Below are 16,378 nucleotides of genomic sequence, written 5' to 3' on the forward strand. Positions count from 1 at the left end.
GAGAGCCACTCCGAAATTTGAACCAAACACCCGACGACATCATCAGAGGTATTTCAAACTTCTAAAGTTACTTCGACCCTGACATCTAGAAATCTCCTTCTCACACACACACACACACACACACACACACACACACACACACACACACGAGTCACCAGCTCAGCTTTAATATGTTCCAAGGAACTTTCAGAGGAGGGAACTGTTGAGCTCCCAGAGTAGGCCGCCCCAAAATGTGCCTCCATGCTCTATTGATTATTTTGAATTCAAGTGACAAGAACCGGCCAGCACAAGAGGGACACACTGGCCCTCCTTTCTGTCCTCCTGCGGAGGAAGATCTCAAGTGAAGACATCTGCTTCCACACATGTCCATGATTCTCAAATGGTGTAGTGGGGTTTCCAGGGTCAGGAAAAGGAGGGGACACCTTTTGCCTGGAGAAAAGGCCTGTTTCTCACACGTCCTCCTCCCGTCACCTCCTCTCTCCCTCCTTCCCTCCCTGCAGTTTGGAGGGGGCAGCCTGAGGGTGGCGAAATTGGGGAAAGAAAAGAGAAAAAGCCATTCATTAAAGAGAAGCTCGAGGCAAAGTCAAAGGCTCCGACCTGACCGGAGAGCTTTCTGCATTTGAATCGAGCGATTGAACGAGGCCCTGCGGAATGAATCGTCCGGACCTCCCCTCCCCCGCTCCTGGCAAAGGTCAGTCCAAGGGGACTTAGGAAGGAGCTCTGGAGAAGGAACGGGGGTGGGGGTGGGGGTGGGGGCGGGACCAACAGACAATAGCCGCTGCCTGCCTGCCTGCCTGCCTGCCTGCCTGCCTGCCTGCCTGCCTGCCGGGTTGAGGCCTGAGGGCTGAGGGCCACGCCGCCTCCTGTAACACAATCCCTTCCAGGAAACTGCTGTGATGACTATGTGGCAGTGAATCATCAAATCCGAACTCTCTTGGCCTATTTCTGCAAAAGGCCCGAGTCTCAGCTATGACAGATTCTCTGGATTTCTTCGCACATGGACTGACCCGCACCCTCCCATTCTGTCAGATCCTCCTTTGTACACACACCTCCACTGGAAGGGCTCTTTGGCCTCGTCCAGAAAAAGAACAAGCAAAAACAAACACACAAACAGACTGAAATGATGTGTCGGTATTTATTGGAAAGAAACACGCTCCTCTCACATACTTGAGGGCAGGAAGCGGAAGGCAGGTTCTCGGCCGGAGGGGGACGGGAAACCTGAACCGACGTCGGTCAGCGGGCCGCCCCCCCCACCCCCCTTCTCTCCCACGTCACGTGGGCGTCCCTGCCCTGCTGTTGATATTTCACTTGGGAAACTTCTGTAGGCCGGCCGAGATGCCAGCTTGCTGTCCTGCTGCTTCATGTCCATCTATCTCTGTCAGCCATGCCCAAGAGGCACGTGAAATCATGGAGAGCAAATAGCACACCCAGAGCTCTCTCTCTCTCTCTCTCTCTCTCTCTCTCTCTCTCCCCCCCCCCCCGTGTGTGTGTGTGTGTGTGTGTGTGTGTGTGTGTGTGTGTGTGTGCGCGCGTGTGTGTGTGTGTTTGGATTTCCCAGGAACCTATGAGGGAGCAAAGGGAGGGCTGGGTGAAGGAATCCTGGGTGCCTGTCATCGCACACCCTGCAGAGCACCATTTATTTCCATCTCCATATCTGAAAGACACTTAGTCCTCATTTCAGCAACTTGATGGTGATTCCCCTTCTAAATACATGACAAAACCTATGAAGTACTGGACTCATTGAATCTGTAGCTGCTAACAGGGTCCAGGGAGTTTTCAATCAATGGCAGGAAAAGAAATGATCCTGAACATAAAACTGCCAAGAATTCCTATGGATGGAGTTATCGTGGACCGACCACTGGTGAGACGTGCCATGGGGGCTCGCGTTGGACAGACTGGAATGGGATAGGTAGAGCCAGTCATCCCATGTTTTACCTCGAGCTGCAGAAGCAGAGAATATCATCTAAAAGCCTACCTTCATGGTATCTCAGTGCTCAGGGCTCTTCCTTCTCAGGGATCTTGTGTTCTGTAGGGATAATTCACGTGCTGGGGCAGTAGGTTCCCAGTATCATCTTGTGAAATGGATTAAATGATGTCTTCCTTTTGAAAAGATAAAGACTATTTGGAAAAGTTATTAACAGTGAACGCGTGACGTTATCCTCTCTGATCTATAAAGTAGAGTTGACCGTTGAACCACCAACATGGAGGGTTACGGCTGCCGACCCCGACCCCACGCGCTGTGAGCGTCCATGGATAACTTCACACTCAGGGCCCTGTATCTGCGCTTCCACCTCCGGGGACTCAGCAACCGACCACAGATCCTGCAGTGCCATAGTGCACACCTATGGAAAATATCCACCTATGAGTCACACGCACACGCACACACACACACACCCACACACACACCCACACCCCCACACACCCACACACATCACCCCCACCGCCCCCCCACAGACACACACTTCACAGTGCTGTTGGGCAACGGCCCTAGCACAACCTGAGAGCCTTCGTGGTATTCGGACTCCATTACCTTTGGTGTGTGTGTGTGTGTGTGTGTGTGTGTGTGTGTGTGTGTGTTCGTGTGTTCTTTTACCTTTAGTTTTGAGGACAGAGGTAGGGCCGAAAAGAGGTGAGCAAAGCCTTCCCCTGGAACCTGAGGAGGTGTTTAAGGGTTCTGGTTGGCAGATCACCAGTGTGCTGAGTGCCAGGTCCTGGGGACAGAGCTTCTCGAAAGAAAGAATGTGCTTCTTTGTGTCTTGGTGACCTGCCGACCGACCGACCGACCGACCGACCCTGGTGGGATGTGGAGCCCATCCGTGGGAAGGGCCCTTCTCGCCTGGGTCTCGGGAGGATCCTGGGTGCAGAAAGCTCCGCCCTCTACCTTGTATTTTGCCCGTGGAGTGGAGTTGGACGGTGTTTCTAAAGACTCACGCCGGGATACCAGGTTCTGCCGATTCCGGGACCGAAATAGGTCCTGCTCCATCCCCTCTCTCCCTCTCCCCTCTACTGCCTTCGTTCAGGCTCGCACCTCACCGGTCTCTGTCCTGGCTGGGCCTCTGACGACCCTGCCGGCCTCTACCCTGGCCCCTGCTCCCTTGGTTTCCGTGCCGCGTAGAGAGCCATGGTCCTCAAAAGGCAACTGGTCACCTTCTCCCTTTTGTGGAGTCAGTCCTGGCATGGCTCCTCCTGGCCTGGACGTTAACATCACGTGCAACGACTGACAGACTGTGTCCTTCCTCCCGGCCTGATCTTCTACAGGCTCCCCGCCGAAAAGGGGGGGTAAAAGTCCGCGTGTCTTCCCAAAGTTGAAGATTGGACACGCCTGCCTGGCCGATCGATTCCTAGCTCCGCCACTTGGGAAACCTACTGGATCTTCTGTCGAGACCGCAGAGACATCTTCCTTCGCGGTGCGGTCGTCGGCAGCGGTTCTCTAAGCCGGCCCCGACCGTGTCGGAAAGATGTGTCCCTCCGCCTGTCGAGGACCCGACGAGAGTCAGATACCTTAAGCTCGGTGACTTCCCTGCTGTCTCCCTTTCTGTGGCACAAGCCCATATCCCTGGGTGAGCCCTGTCTTCGCGTGGGCGTGACTTGGCACCACGGTCCGGAGGTCGTGGTGGAAGATCGTGTGCCCACGAAGAAGAGATCCTTGCTCCCGGGGGGGGGGGGGGGGGGGCGGGGGACGTGGACTCTGGGCATCTAGCGTCCATCTTCTCCACGTTCTTCTGAACCCTGCTCTCCCTCTTTCCGCCCCACAGCTCGCCTGATGGTTCGTGGGGAGATGACATCCCAGCCGGCGAGAGCCAAATGATCTTCCCAACGCACGAGAAAAGGAGAGGCGCGGGCCCGGATCCGTCTTAATTTTCTATGCCTAAGAATTTCTAAGAGTTCTCATCCTCCTTTGGCATCGCCCGCGCCCCCCACCCACCCACCCCCCCCTCACCCACCCCCACTCACACCCCCCCCCCCACACACACACACACACACTCCGCACCCCCGCCAGAGTATAGTTGCTTTTTCAGATTGCCTCTCTTTGCTCAGATCCAACAGAAGAGATGTTAGGTTCGGACGCTTCTCTGGGTCTTTCTTTGTTTTCTTAGGAGGGCTCCCCGTGTCGCATGAAACTCAGAAGAAATACATGCGTAAGCTTCTCTCCTTGTGAGTCTGTTATAACACGTGGAAGATCATTTAAAGATCCGGAGGAGGCAAACTAGGATTCACGCACCCAAAGTGGAGCCGGGTGGCCGGTGGGAACGGGGTTCCAGGTGCCTTCCTGTTTGGGGGAGGGGGAGATCTCCCCCTCTACCCCTCTTGAGTTCCTGTGGCTGGACTCATTCTAAAATGGGCCCGATGGGCTTCCCTGGTGGCAAAGTGGTCGAGAGTCCGCCTGCCGATGCAGGGGACACAGGTTTGTGCCCCGGTCCGGGAGGATCCCACGTGCCGTGGAGCAGCTAGGCCCGTGAGCCGTGGCCGCTGAGCCTGCGTGTCCGGAGCCTGTGCTCCGCGACGGGAGAGGCCACAAGAGTGAGAGGCCCGTGTAATGCAAAAAAATAAAAATAAAAATAAAGTAACATGGGCCCAAGGCGCGGAGAGACGAAGGTGTGTGGGGGGAGCGGGGTGACCTTTCCTTTCATTCGAGGGCTGAGAAGTGGCTGAAGCGGGCGGCGTCTCTCCTGCTCAGACCGAGGAACGAACGGTACATGGGTGAGACAGACAGGGAACCGGACCGAGAGACTTAGGTTTTGGGGTGTGCCGTGAGCGAACGAGCGAGCGAAGGAAGAAGCTAAACAGAGCTCGGGTTTGCGGTGGTCCGCAGTGTTTGTCTCCGAAGGTTTCTCGGGCCCGAATGCCCTAATTTGCCGATCGCGGCGGCGGCCTCCTACCTCCGGAGGCAGGGAGTGCACCTTTCAGCCGAGAGATGGATGTCTCGCTTTCAGGGAGACACAGAGGAGAATCCCAGTGTCCCTCGGACAAACGTGGCTGCTTCTGGAGTCCCCCTTCGCTCAAAATCGTCAATGTGCCACGGAGGCCCGTTTTGGGGTGGCCGATCCTGGGCCCAACACCCTTCTCACGGAGAACAGGAATGGTCAGAATGGACGGTATCAAAGTCCAGGGCGCCACCAGCCTGTTTCAAAGACCTATCTGCCAGCAGCAGCTGTTAGCTGTAACCTCGTACTTTCCGAGTCCCCTCCACATACCCCCCCCCCGCCCCACCGCCGCCGCCGCCCCCGCCGCCACTTTGCCATCTTGGCCAATCCCAACGGATCCTCGCTTCACGAGCACCCTTACTGCTTGCCAGCTTCAGGGTGAACAGATCAGGTCGGCCGGCGGGGTGGTGGTGGTGGTGGTGGTGGTGGTGGTGGTGGTGGATCACGGTGGATGAATAGGAGGAGCGGAGAGGACGTGTAAGGCAGGGAATCTCTCCAAAGGTGGGCTCTTGGTGGGACGGAAACAAACGTTTTCTGTTTTCTTTTCTTTTCTTTTCTTTTTTTTTTTTTTTTTTTTTTTTTTGTGGTACGCGGGCCTCTCACTGTCGTGGCCTCTCCCGTTGCGGAGCACAGGCTCCGGATGCGCAGGCTCAGTGGCCGTGGCTCATGGGCCTAGCCGCTCCGCGACATGTGGGGTCTTCCCGGACCGGGGCACGAACCCGTGGCCCCTGCATTGGCAGGCGGATTCTCAACCACTGCACCACCGGGGAAGCCCGGAAACAAACGTTTTGAATAGGGCACTGCCTGAGATTGGGTGAATCGGAGGGACCTCTACGGGGCCCCCCCCACCCCCTCCCCACCATGAAAGGGCCCCACACAAGCCTGCCCTTTTTACCCCAGTTGAAAACCCTCTCTAAAACCAGAAGGCCAAAAGAAGAATGACCGTGAGAGATCTGACCGGCCATCGCTTGGGACAACAGTGAGGCCAGTGAACCCAGTGAAAAGTGGACAGAGGGGCCTAGGTCCCTTGGCTCGACCCCTTCGCTGAGAAGCCAAAGCCTTTTACACGGGGATTGAGCTTTTGCACACTTAGGTTTCTTCGGCCGGTGCAACGTTCACGAAACACGCCAAAGGAAGATGATCGAACGATGGACGTGTTTGTTGTCTGCCTGAGCCCACACGATACGAAATAGAAACTGGGGGAGGGTGTGTGTGCTGATGTTCGGGGTCTGGTGGGAGAAATCCTGGAGGGTTTTTGCCCTTAGGGTGCCTTGGTCTGGGGTTGACTTGTGTGCACTGAGAAAGAGGGCCGTTATTGAAGGCGCTGTGCAGATTTTGGACACCCTGATCCATGGAACCCTGAAGTTTGGGAACCTAGAAATCTTTTGGTCTGCATTTGAGTTGGAAATCATCTCCTCGACAGAAAGAAGTACATAGAAGGAGGAGGAGGAGGAGGAAGAGGGGGAGGGGGAGGGGGAGGGGGAGGGGAAATGGAATTGCATGAGCAGATCAGCCCTGGGGGCCTGAGTCTCAGACACACACAGACACACACACAGACACACAGACACAGACACAGACACAGACACACACACACACACACACACACACACACACACACACACACACACACGAGGCTCGCGGGAGTAAAAGAAGATGAACTTTTCCTCTGTGGACACCCACCCACGACTATACCTAGTTGTCCCAAGACGAGAAGCTCAGCTGTACATTGAACCCTTATCTGTTCCTGTGCTTTCTTGCCGAACATTCTCATGCGCTTCTTTCCCCTCGTGGAAGCACTTGGTATTCCCCACAGGTAGCCACCGTGGAACCAGCTGCTGATGATCCAAGAATTTGGAGGATTTCTGGAAATGATCAGTGATCCCGAGACAAACTCTCCCTTTCGTGATCCAAGCAACTCGGGGGGTGGGGGGGGTGGGGCTGCCTCTCACCCCCACCCCACCCACCGCCTTCTCCCTTGTGTACAAGCTATCTCTTTTAATTAAAAAAAAAAAAAAAAAAAAAAAAAAAAAAAAAAAAAAAAAAAGTTTTGCCGTGCTAGCCTTAGAAGCCTTGTGGAAACGACCTTCATTTTTCTGGTACTGCTGTGCCAGAATCTGGAAAGGGCCTGGTAACAGGTACTGTATGTCTGTAGCTCCCTTCTAGAGCTGGCCTGTTTCTGCGTAGGGATCCGAGTGCCGCAATGAACTTGTGAGAGAGCTCTCTTGAATGGCTTAGAAGGGAGCACTCCGGAATTCAGTCCACTAGAAAGGGAAGGGACCCAAAGGTTTTAGGCAAGTTCAGGTGGTGATCTAGGCTGAACCCTTCAGCCGAGAATAGCCAAGGTCAAGGTATGGGTTTTATGAAACTAGGCATGTCTTTAGCGTGATCAGCGTTCGAGGTCATCCTTTCCTTCTATCTACGTCGACCCCAAATCCAGTAAGTTCACGGGAGTGAACCAGATTCGTCGGCAAGAAAAAGAACTTGGGGATGATGGCTGACATCATCGTCTGAAGTCTCAGGAAGTGTTCACGGGCCATCTCGTCGTCATGGGATCTCGAACAAGTGATGTCGATAGCTCTAGGTGCAGGAACTCCTTAAGAAGCGTTATGTTTTGTGGTATGTCTACTTAAAAACAGTCTCGCCCAGACCTTTTGGGTCACTTTAGAAACTTCAGAGTTGGCATAAGTGGAATGATGGGGAATTCGTGGAATGTCTGGATCCTTTCCAAAGATAACCTATGGAAACGTTCGTTCATGGCTCGACAAGTCTCAGTGGACCTACTTCTGTCTCCTTATTACAGAAAGACTAAAGATGTTTCGATGTATGAGTCCACACCTCTGGCATCACTCTGGGGAAAAGAAAACATTTTTAAAAAGTGACACTGTGTGAAAATGTATGCTGGTGAAATGGAATCATCCCTTTGCCAGTCCAGAATCACTGGTGTCACAGACGCCGTTCACCCTGGCTTCCTAGTTCCTGTTCATGACCGATTCAGGTTTCTGAGGGTTCCGAATTCTGATTGTCCTTTTCTTGTTTTCTTCTCCATTCGTGTCTCAAAGAACTTTACGTTCCAAAAATATTTTTTAACCTACCAAATCATAGATTGTCCGTTTGTCACAAAAACTTTTAGGTTGAGAGATCTTTTCTTTCTTCCTTCCTTCCTTTCTTCCTTCCTTCCTTCCTTCCTTCCTTCCTTCCTTCCTTCCTTCCTTCCTTCCTTCCTTCCTTCGTCCCTCCCTCCCTCCCTCCCTCTCCTCTCCTCTCCTCTTGTCTCCTCTCCTCTCCTCTCCTTCCTCTCTCTCTCTCTCTCTCTCTCTCTCTCTTCTTTCTTTCTTTCTTTCTTTCTTTCTTTCTTTCTTTCTTTCTTTCTTTCTTTCTTTCTTTCTTTCTTTCTTTCTTTCTTTCTTTCTTTCTTTCTTTCTTTTTCTTTCTTTCTTTCTATCCCCCAAGTCTGTGCGTTGTGTTTCTTTCACTTTGTTCTGTTCCTAGGTACTAGGGATTTCTTTTAAATTCCATTAGCTTAAATAAGGGGCTTTGCATTTTTTGGCGAAAGCACCAGAAATGTATTTTCTCATTGAGTGTCGGAATGTTGTTTGCCGTGGATGAGGCAGGCTCTCCTTCTGCCAGATGACTGACGATTGGATGGAGGACAAGAGTACACGTGAGTAGGATCACGAACACTTACTGACGTTTCAGAGGACCTTAAATGAAAAACAGAGAAGCCTAGCCTCCCCCCTCCCCGCCCTGTAAAATTCGTCTGAAGTGGAGAGAAGACCTTGTTAAAAAATCATTTTGCTTTTCGTTCGATCCACATGGTGCGTGGATTTCCTAGCAGAAACTTAAGCGAGGTGTGTGTTCATCATTCAGCAGAATTCTAATTCTCTAGTTCTAAGGAAAACTACTCCAACGCTTGAGGAAGTCACCTTCCCGTGCAATCCTTAGGGAAAGCTCCCACCAAATTTAAGGATAGGAAATTTGGTTTGTAAACAAACGAGAGTCTTCATTTGGCGACCTTTGGTAGAAGTGGGGTGGGGGGGTTGTCTCACTTTCCATGGTTCCACTGTGCACACATTTCAATGACTAGGTGAAATCGCACCAAGAGCCTAACTACGTGTTTCAAATGTCAGTTTCCGCGATGGATGAACGGTAGCTGCGTCAAGTTCAAAGTCTGCTGCTTCCCGTTCGGTCTGCAGTGACTCCACCGATAACAAACGTGCGTGCCCCGTGTCCGGGGACCGATCCTCTTTCAGAGCCTGTCGGTGATTGCCTGGCGTGTATGTGTCTGTTTCCCAGGTCACACGCAGTGTGTCGTTGTGTTGCCCCCCGCCCCGGTCTGGTCTCCCCCGTCCATGGAAAATAAAAAGAAAGAATTGCCCGGGAACGACGAAAGTGCGGCTAAGAAACCCAAAATGATGACGCTGGGAGTCATCACTTGGATGGGGTTAGGAGACACCTGGGCATGCCTAGGACAACGCTGCCACCGTGTGAGAGACCAGCGCAAGGAGAGCTGAAGAAAACAAAGAAAAAAAAGGAGGAGGAGGAAGGGGAGGAGGAGGAGGAGGAGGAGGAGGAGGAGGAGGAGGAGGAGGAGGAGGAGGAAGAGGGTGGGGGGCGGGCGGGGGTGCGGGTGGGGGGAGGACAGGCTGAAGATGTCTCCAGGCGATGACGTTGGTGAAACCGTTCCCATTCAGAAAAGCACTTCCAGAGAAGAGAGTTCAGGACCCAGAGGGCACAAAGGGTTATCGTGTTGGAGGCTGATCTTCAGTTAGGGGAATAACAAGCAAACACACAAAACCTAGGACTGCTTATCCAGATGTAGAAAAGATACCACGCCAAGAAGGCAGGCAGGAGAGCAATGTTGAAGATTGCTGTTCCTAGGACCTTCCAAAATGAATCGGAGGCTTTCATGGCATGCTTTCTGTGACGGTCCACCACTCAATAAATCGTACTTTGGCTCTCTTTTTATTTCTCTACCTTTTAAATGGTGAGCGAGTAAGAGAGTTTTAAAATGTTTTGATAGGATTTTTTTTTTTTTTTTTTTTTTTTTTTTTTTTTTTTTGTGGTACGCGGGCCTCTCACTGTTGTGGCCTCTCCCATTGCGGAGCACAGGCTCCGGACGCGCAGGCCCAGCGGCCATGGCTCACGGGCCCAGCCGCTCCGCGGCATGTGGGATCTTCCCGGACCAGGGCACGAACCCGTGTCCCCTGCATCGGCAGGCGGACTCTCAACCACTGCGCCACCAGGGAAGCCCCCTGATAGGATTTTTGAATGTCGTGGGAGAACGGTATTTTCCCCCCGTGGATGAACAAGATTGCTTTTTCGAGCTTCACCTTTCACGGTCATTTTAGGGTCCTGAACTGCCCTGCCAAGTGAGCCCTGTGTGTCGCTGTGTCCCTTCAGAAGGGTTGGTGCTTGATGACATCATGATATCGAAATCTTGATGGTTGACTTACAGGACCACTGTTGGGAGTTTGTTTGTCGTCTTAATCTTCCTTACCTACTGCACTCACGTGACTGTCCACTCTTTGTCTCACTTCTCTCTCCGCACCCCCACCCCCCACCCCCCACCCCCCACCCGGTCCTTCTCTCATAGATATAGACGTACGGGCACAGAGAGCGCTAACAGTGCGTCCGTACCTATCTCTCCATCGTTACAGGTGTTGGTACAGATAGACATGTACATGTCGTCTTTACCCCCTCCGTGGGCACTTAGTGGAGTTGCTGGGTCGCATGGTAGTTTTCTGTGCAGTGTTTTGAGGGACTTCCTTTCTGTTTTCCATACTGCTGTCTTTTGTCGGAGAGCCGTTCTCTCACCCGCCGGGTGACATCTCTGAGTCCTCCCTCCGGCGTGCCACGGTGGTGGTGGTCTCTCTCAGCTTGAAAAATACGTGTTGGATCGGGAGGAAGGAGGCACTTTTTCTGCTTGTACGAACTTGCTGTCGCAACTCCAGATCCTGTGCCTGTCCGAATATCTTCGTCCAGAGAGATGCGTGTGTGCGCTTTTTTCGTTGCCCCGTTGAATTCTTTCACTAAAAGAGGTTTTCTGTTTTATTTCTGTTTGTTTTGTTGTTGTGTTTTGTTTGTTTGGTTTTTACTAAGAAAGTTGTGTTCTTTCTTTCTTTCTTTTTTCTTTTTTTCTTTTTTTCTCTTCTTCTTTTTTTTCTCTAATGAAAATGTTCTGTTCTGGCCTCCTGCCCACTTTTCTCACTGGGTCGCTTGTTTTCTGGAGGCTGAATTGTGTGAGGTCTTGGTCTGTTTTGGATAGGCTCCCCTGACGGGATGTGCTTGGGCTTGTCCTAGGCCTTTATACGTCCACGTCCACGTATACGTATGCCACAAGCGTACGTAATGTGTGTACGTATGCGATACGTGCACGCTTTTCTCTTTGTTTTAAAGGCCAGAGAAGTTCTACAGCTTGACTTCTTGGTTGGTATGGTTTGGTGTGGTCCTGGTGGGACTACGGTTCGCTGTCAGTACTCACCGCACTCCACACACACACGCACGCACGCACACGCACACACACGCTCACACACACTCGCACTCAGAGTGTTGCCTTGTGTCGACGTACCGGAACTCAGTTTCTTTAGTGGATGGCTATTGACTCCACCCTCGCCCCCTCCCCACCAGCCGCCCGCATTCCCCCAACCCCCGCCTCACCCGCCCCCACCCCCCCCACCCCCGCCCGGCCCGTGATGGATCGTGGTCAGTCCGTTATGAAATCCATGTTCTCGTGACCGCAAGTGCATTTTCCCCACCCTCGCAGCACCCATGTGTTGTCTTTGGACGAATTCCTGCGTTGTTCCCTGAGCGCTTGCCTGGTTTCGGTTTGCCAGTCCCCGACTTCCGTCCCTCTCTCTCTCCCTCCCTCCCTCCCTCCGTCCGTCCCTCCGTCCTTACATCCGTCCCTCCGTCCCTCCGTCCCTCCATCCGTCCCTCCCTCCTTCCCTCCCTCCCTCCCTCCCTCCCTCCCTCCCTCCCTCCCTCCCTCCCTCCCTCCCCCCCGTCCGGGCAGCCGGGGATCTTGCTCGTGCCCCTCTGGGCAACCCGTGCCGGGCGCCCCGGGCCCCGCCGGCGTCTCCGCGGGATTTCCCCCCCGCCCAGGAATCGCGTTGGGGAGCGCGTCTCCTCCGAGACAGCCTCCCGGCGACATCTCCCCGGCTTCCCCCGCCCCCCACCCCCCCACCCCCGTCTGCTGCCCGGGTCGCACCGTGTCGTGTCGTGCCGACCGGGGAGCTAGCTCCGAGATGGACGACACGGGGCCGCCGCGCCAGACGCCCGCCGCCTCGTCCCGGGCTGAGCTCGGGCGTTTGGGCGGCCCGGCGCTGCCGCCGCGTCCTCGGTGGCCGGCCGGCGACAGGGATCCGGCCCGGGGACGTTGGAGCCGGTTGTCGGGAGCCACCTGGCGGCCGCTTTTATATTGTCCCTTGTCTCTGGAGCTTCGGCGACCTTCGTGAGGGCTGTGAGTCGGCCGCCGGGCCCGAGGCAGAGTTCCGGCAGCCAGGCGACGCTGGTGGCCACTGTCCCGGTGGCGCCCAGGCGTGGGCGCCTCCTGCTGTCGCTTGAGATTGGGCGTGCAGGTCTATGAGGGTGTGACCGTCGCCGCGCTCTCGAGCCGCTCTGGGGGACCGCCTGGCCCGGTCGACCAGCATCCGTCCGCTCCCCTCCGGCCGCGGGGACCGACCCGGCCACCCGACACGACCTGGGCCGGGCCGCCGCGGTGGGAAGGGAGAGGGTCTTCCGCGCCCTCCGGAGCGCCTGCGGATGGGCGGTCGGTCGGGCTTTCTCCTGGCTCACCCTTTGGAGCGTTCATTCCCCGACCCCCCCCACCCTCCCTTCCTCTCTTCCGCGGTCCCCACAGCGCCCCGCTCCGGAAGGTGGGGGACCGGCCCGGGCCCGTGCGTTTAGGTTAGGCCGGTGGCGGGCGCGACGGGCTCGGTGGCGGGCGCGCGTGGGGCCCCTCCCGGTGGTCGGATTCTTTCTCACCGATGTTTGGCCGAGTCGGACTCGGGAGGTGGGGACCGGCCTGGGCCGCGAGGGGTGACCCGGAGAGACCGGCCCGGGCCCGGGCCCGGGTGCGGTCCCTCCCTCGTGGGCTCTGGTCGCCTGGGAGGCGCCTCCCGGGGCAAAATGTTTCCAAGTGCCCCTGGGTCCGTGGACGTGGACGGACCGGGCCTTGCTCGCGCGGGTGGCCGGGGAGGGCGCACCCGGCCCTTCAGCGTGCCCACGGGGGGTCCTGGTCGGCGGACTTTGAGTTTTTTCTCACCCTCCCTCCCCCGCCCCCTCTCCTCCACCCGCCGCGAGTCCCGGCCGGGGTGGGGGTGGGGACCGGCCCGCCCGAGCCGTCCTGGGTGGCCCGGATAGGGCGGCCCGGGCCCGGGCGCGGTCCCCCGTGGGGCCCGCTCGTCGGAGACGGCCGAGTGAGATATTTCTTTTCCTTTCACCAAGTCTTGGCCCGGAGACTCGGAGGGACCGGTACCTGCCCGTGCGGGTGAACCGGGGAGGGCGACCCGGCTCGCGGCCCTCTCCCACGTTTGCCCGCCCCGCTTGGCCCGCCCCCCCCCTCCCCCCCACCCCCCCCCCCCACTCCCCCCAAGCTCCTCGGGTCGACCAGATGGCCCCGAGAGCTCCGGGGCTGGTGTGGATGGGGAAGTGTTGGGGACAGGCGGCCGGACCGAGGTCCCGGGGACCCCCCCTGCGACGCGTGCGTGGGCCCCGCTGCCGGGCGCCGTGATTTTTTTCGCCCGAAATGGGCCTTTTTTGCCACCAGATAGGTGCTGACACGGTCTTCTCTGGCGTCTGTCGCTGAGGACTTTGGGAGTCTGGACGCGCGCAGGGTCCTGGGCTTTGGATCGCCGTCTGGTGGCCGAGCCGACCCTCGCCACTTGAGCCGCCCGCCTGGGCCTGCGCGCCGGCTCTCGTGTGTGCGTCCGGCTGACCCGACCCGCGGTGCCGCCTCCGGTCTCTGGCTCACCCGAGGGCGGCGGGGCGTTGGGTCTTCTACCCCGTGTGACTCCCCTCCCCGCCGCAGGCACCCGGTGGTGGCTGAGACGACGACCCCACCCCGCAGGCTCCGTGCCACGTGTCAGGCGTTCTCCTCACTCGCGGGGTCGTCGGCCACTTTTGCCTGAGAGGAGAAAAAAAAAAAAAAAAGAAAGAGGGGGTTTGGGGTGCCGCCGGTGAGGCCGAAGCAGGCTCCTCTGGTGATGGTCCTCGCTGTGCGTGCCCCTCCCCTTCGGGGCCTGGTGGTCCCTGGCTCTCTGGCATGACTGATCGATGTGGTGATGTCGCGCTCTCCTGGGCCGGGCCTTAAGGTCGCGCCAGACGAGGGACGGACGTTCTTGGCGAACGGGACCGCTCTTCTCGTTCTGTCCGCGGGCCTCCCCGCCTCTCTCCTCACGCTCTCCCGGCCTGTCGAGGGGTGTGGGGAAGGGCAGGGGTGGTGGTCCCCGGCCCTGACCTTCGGCCTCCCGCCCCCTGCCTCACGGCGTGGGTGGCGGGGCCGTGGTCCTCGGACGCAGCAGACGCTCTCGCTTCGCCTCCTCGGCGTGTTGCCCCCGTGGGCGGTCCTCCCCGCGTTGGTGGGGGGGTGCCGTCCCGCCGCTGCGCCGCGCGCCCCTGCCGGTGCGTGAGCGTGCCTCGTTCGATCCTCTGTGGTGCCCCTGGAGCGCTCCAGGTCGTCCCTCAGGTGCCCGAGGCCGAGCGGTGGTGTCGTTCCCTTCTCCCAGCGTGCTCCTCGGGGTCCCCGCCGCCGCGGTGGTGCGTCCCGTGAGTGGCTCTCTTGGGGGGGTCGAGACGGTAAGGGAGGCGTGCCTCTGTTTTCCCTCCCTCGGTTGGGGGAAACAGGGGCCGCCTCGTCGCGGTCGTCCTCCCACGGTGTTGCTGTGGCACGGGGGGACTGACTCGGGCCAGGCGAGCGTCCGCGTGTGCCCACCCTCCCCCCCCACGTGTGTGTGTGTTTGTGGCGGTCGGGGGGGAGGGGGTCGCACGCGGGCGTGGGTGGCGAGCGCGTTGGGCCGGGGCCTGTGAGAGAAGGGGGTCTTTCCGCCCCTCTCGGGCGTGCTCCCTCCTCTCGGGGCCCCCGATGGACGGGCCTGGGGGCGGCGGAGGTTGTGCCCCCGGCTGTGGCCGCGAATGCTCCTCTGGGCCTCGTGCTTACCCATACCGCAGACCCCTCTCCCAAACCCCGCCCAGTCGTGGACTTTGGCGGCTCGTGGAGCGCCTCCGTGGGCGGGCCCGAAGGGGAGACGATGGGTTGGGGGGACGACGCCCCCTCGGTGAGGAAACCTTCTCTAGCGATCCGAGAGGGAGCCTTGGGGTACCGGACCCCCCAGCCGCTGCCCCTCCCGCGCGTGCAGTGGCCACGGTGTTGGCGACTGCCAGAGCACGTGGGCGGAGCCCCTCGCCTTCGCGGCGGGAGGGTTCTCTGCGCCGGCCCCGCGGTGGGGCCGGGCGCCGCTCTTTGCCTACCGCGGCCCGCGCCTCCCCCCTCTGAGTCGGGGGAGGGTCCCGCCAAGGCCGGGCGTCCGGCGCGGGGCCGCGCGTGCGCGTGCGCGTGCGTGTGCGTGCGCGTGCGGTGACACACCCCCCTCTCGGTGGCGAGGCCGAGGGGGGCGGGCGGGGACGCCCGGGCGTCCCGACGACTCCCTAGTCCCGCAGCCGCGAGGAGCCCGTCGCGCCTGCCCTCGCCGCGAGTCGGCAGCCGGTGGCGGTGTTGCGGGCACGGTGCGGGCCGCCTCGCTCGGGGGCGTTCACCCGGGGCGCGGGCCCCGGGGGTCGGACTCGGACGACGGCGGATCTGGCGAGGACGGAGGGGTTTGAGCTCGGTTGGACGGACGGGGTCCCTCCGCGGTACGCGGGGGGACCGTCGCACGCGGGGCCTGGCGGCGGGGCCGGGTCGTGGGAGGCCCCGGGGTGGCTGGGGCCGGCCGGCGTCTCAGGCGTCGTGGGACCGCCCTCGTGTGTGTGGCGGTGGGACCCCGCGCTTGTTTTCCTGGTGGCCCGGTCGTGCCTCGGCACTTTCCCTCCCTGGGCGGGCGCCCCGCGCCCCTGCCCCGCGGCCCTCGCCGTGTGCGCGTGCCGCCCCCTCCCCGTCGCCGTCGACGCCGCCGCCGCCCCCTCCCCCGGCCCACCCCACCCCACCCCACCCGGCCGCACCGCGTCCCCCTTCCACCGTCTGGGACCGAGCCGTCCTCGCCCACGTGAGGGTGTCGCCCCCCCCCGCCACGGCCGCCTCGGCCGGCGGGCGGCGTCCCCGGGTGGAGAGCTCACGGTTCCCGAGGCGGAGAAGTCGGGCGCGGCAGCGGAGGGGTGTGTGTGTGTGTGGTGGGGGGCCCGCGAGGTGGGGCGGACCGGTGCGCGCGCGCGGGAAGAGTGTTGTCGCGGGCAGGCCGCGGCTCGTGGGTGTTTGGCGGGGGGAGGTCGCGAGCCCCGCGAGGGGGGACCCGTGGGGGGGC

The sequence above is a fragment of the Kogia breviceps genome (genome assembly GCF_026419965.1).
Source record: "Kogia breviceps isolate mKogBre1 chromosome 20 unlocalized genomic scaffold, mKogBre1 haplotype 1 SUPER_20_unloc_5, whole genome shotgun sequence".
NCBI classification, from domain to species: Eukaryota; Metazoa; Chordata; class Mammalia; order Artiodactyla; family Physeteridae; genus Kogia; species Kogia breviceps.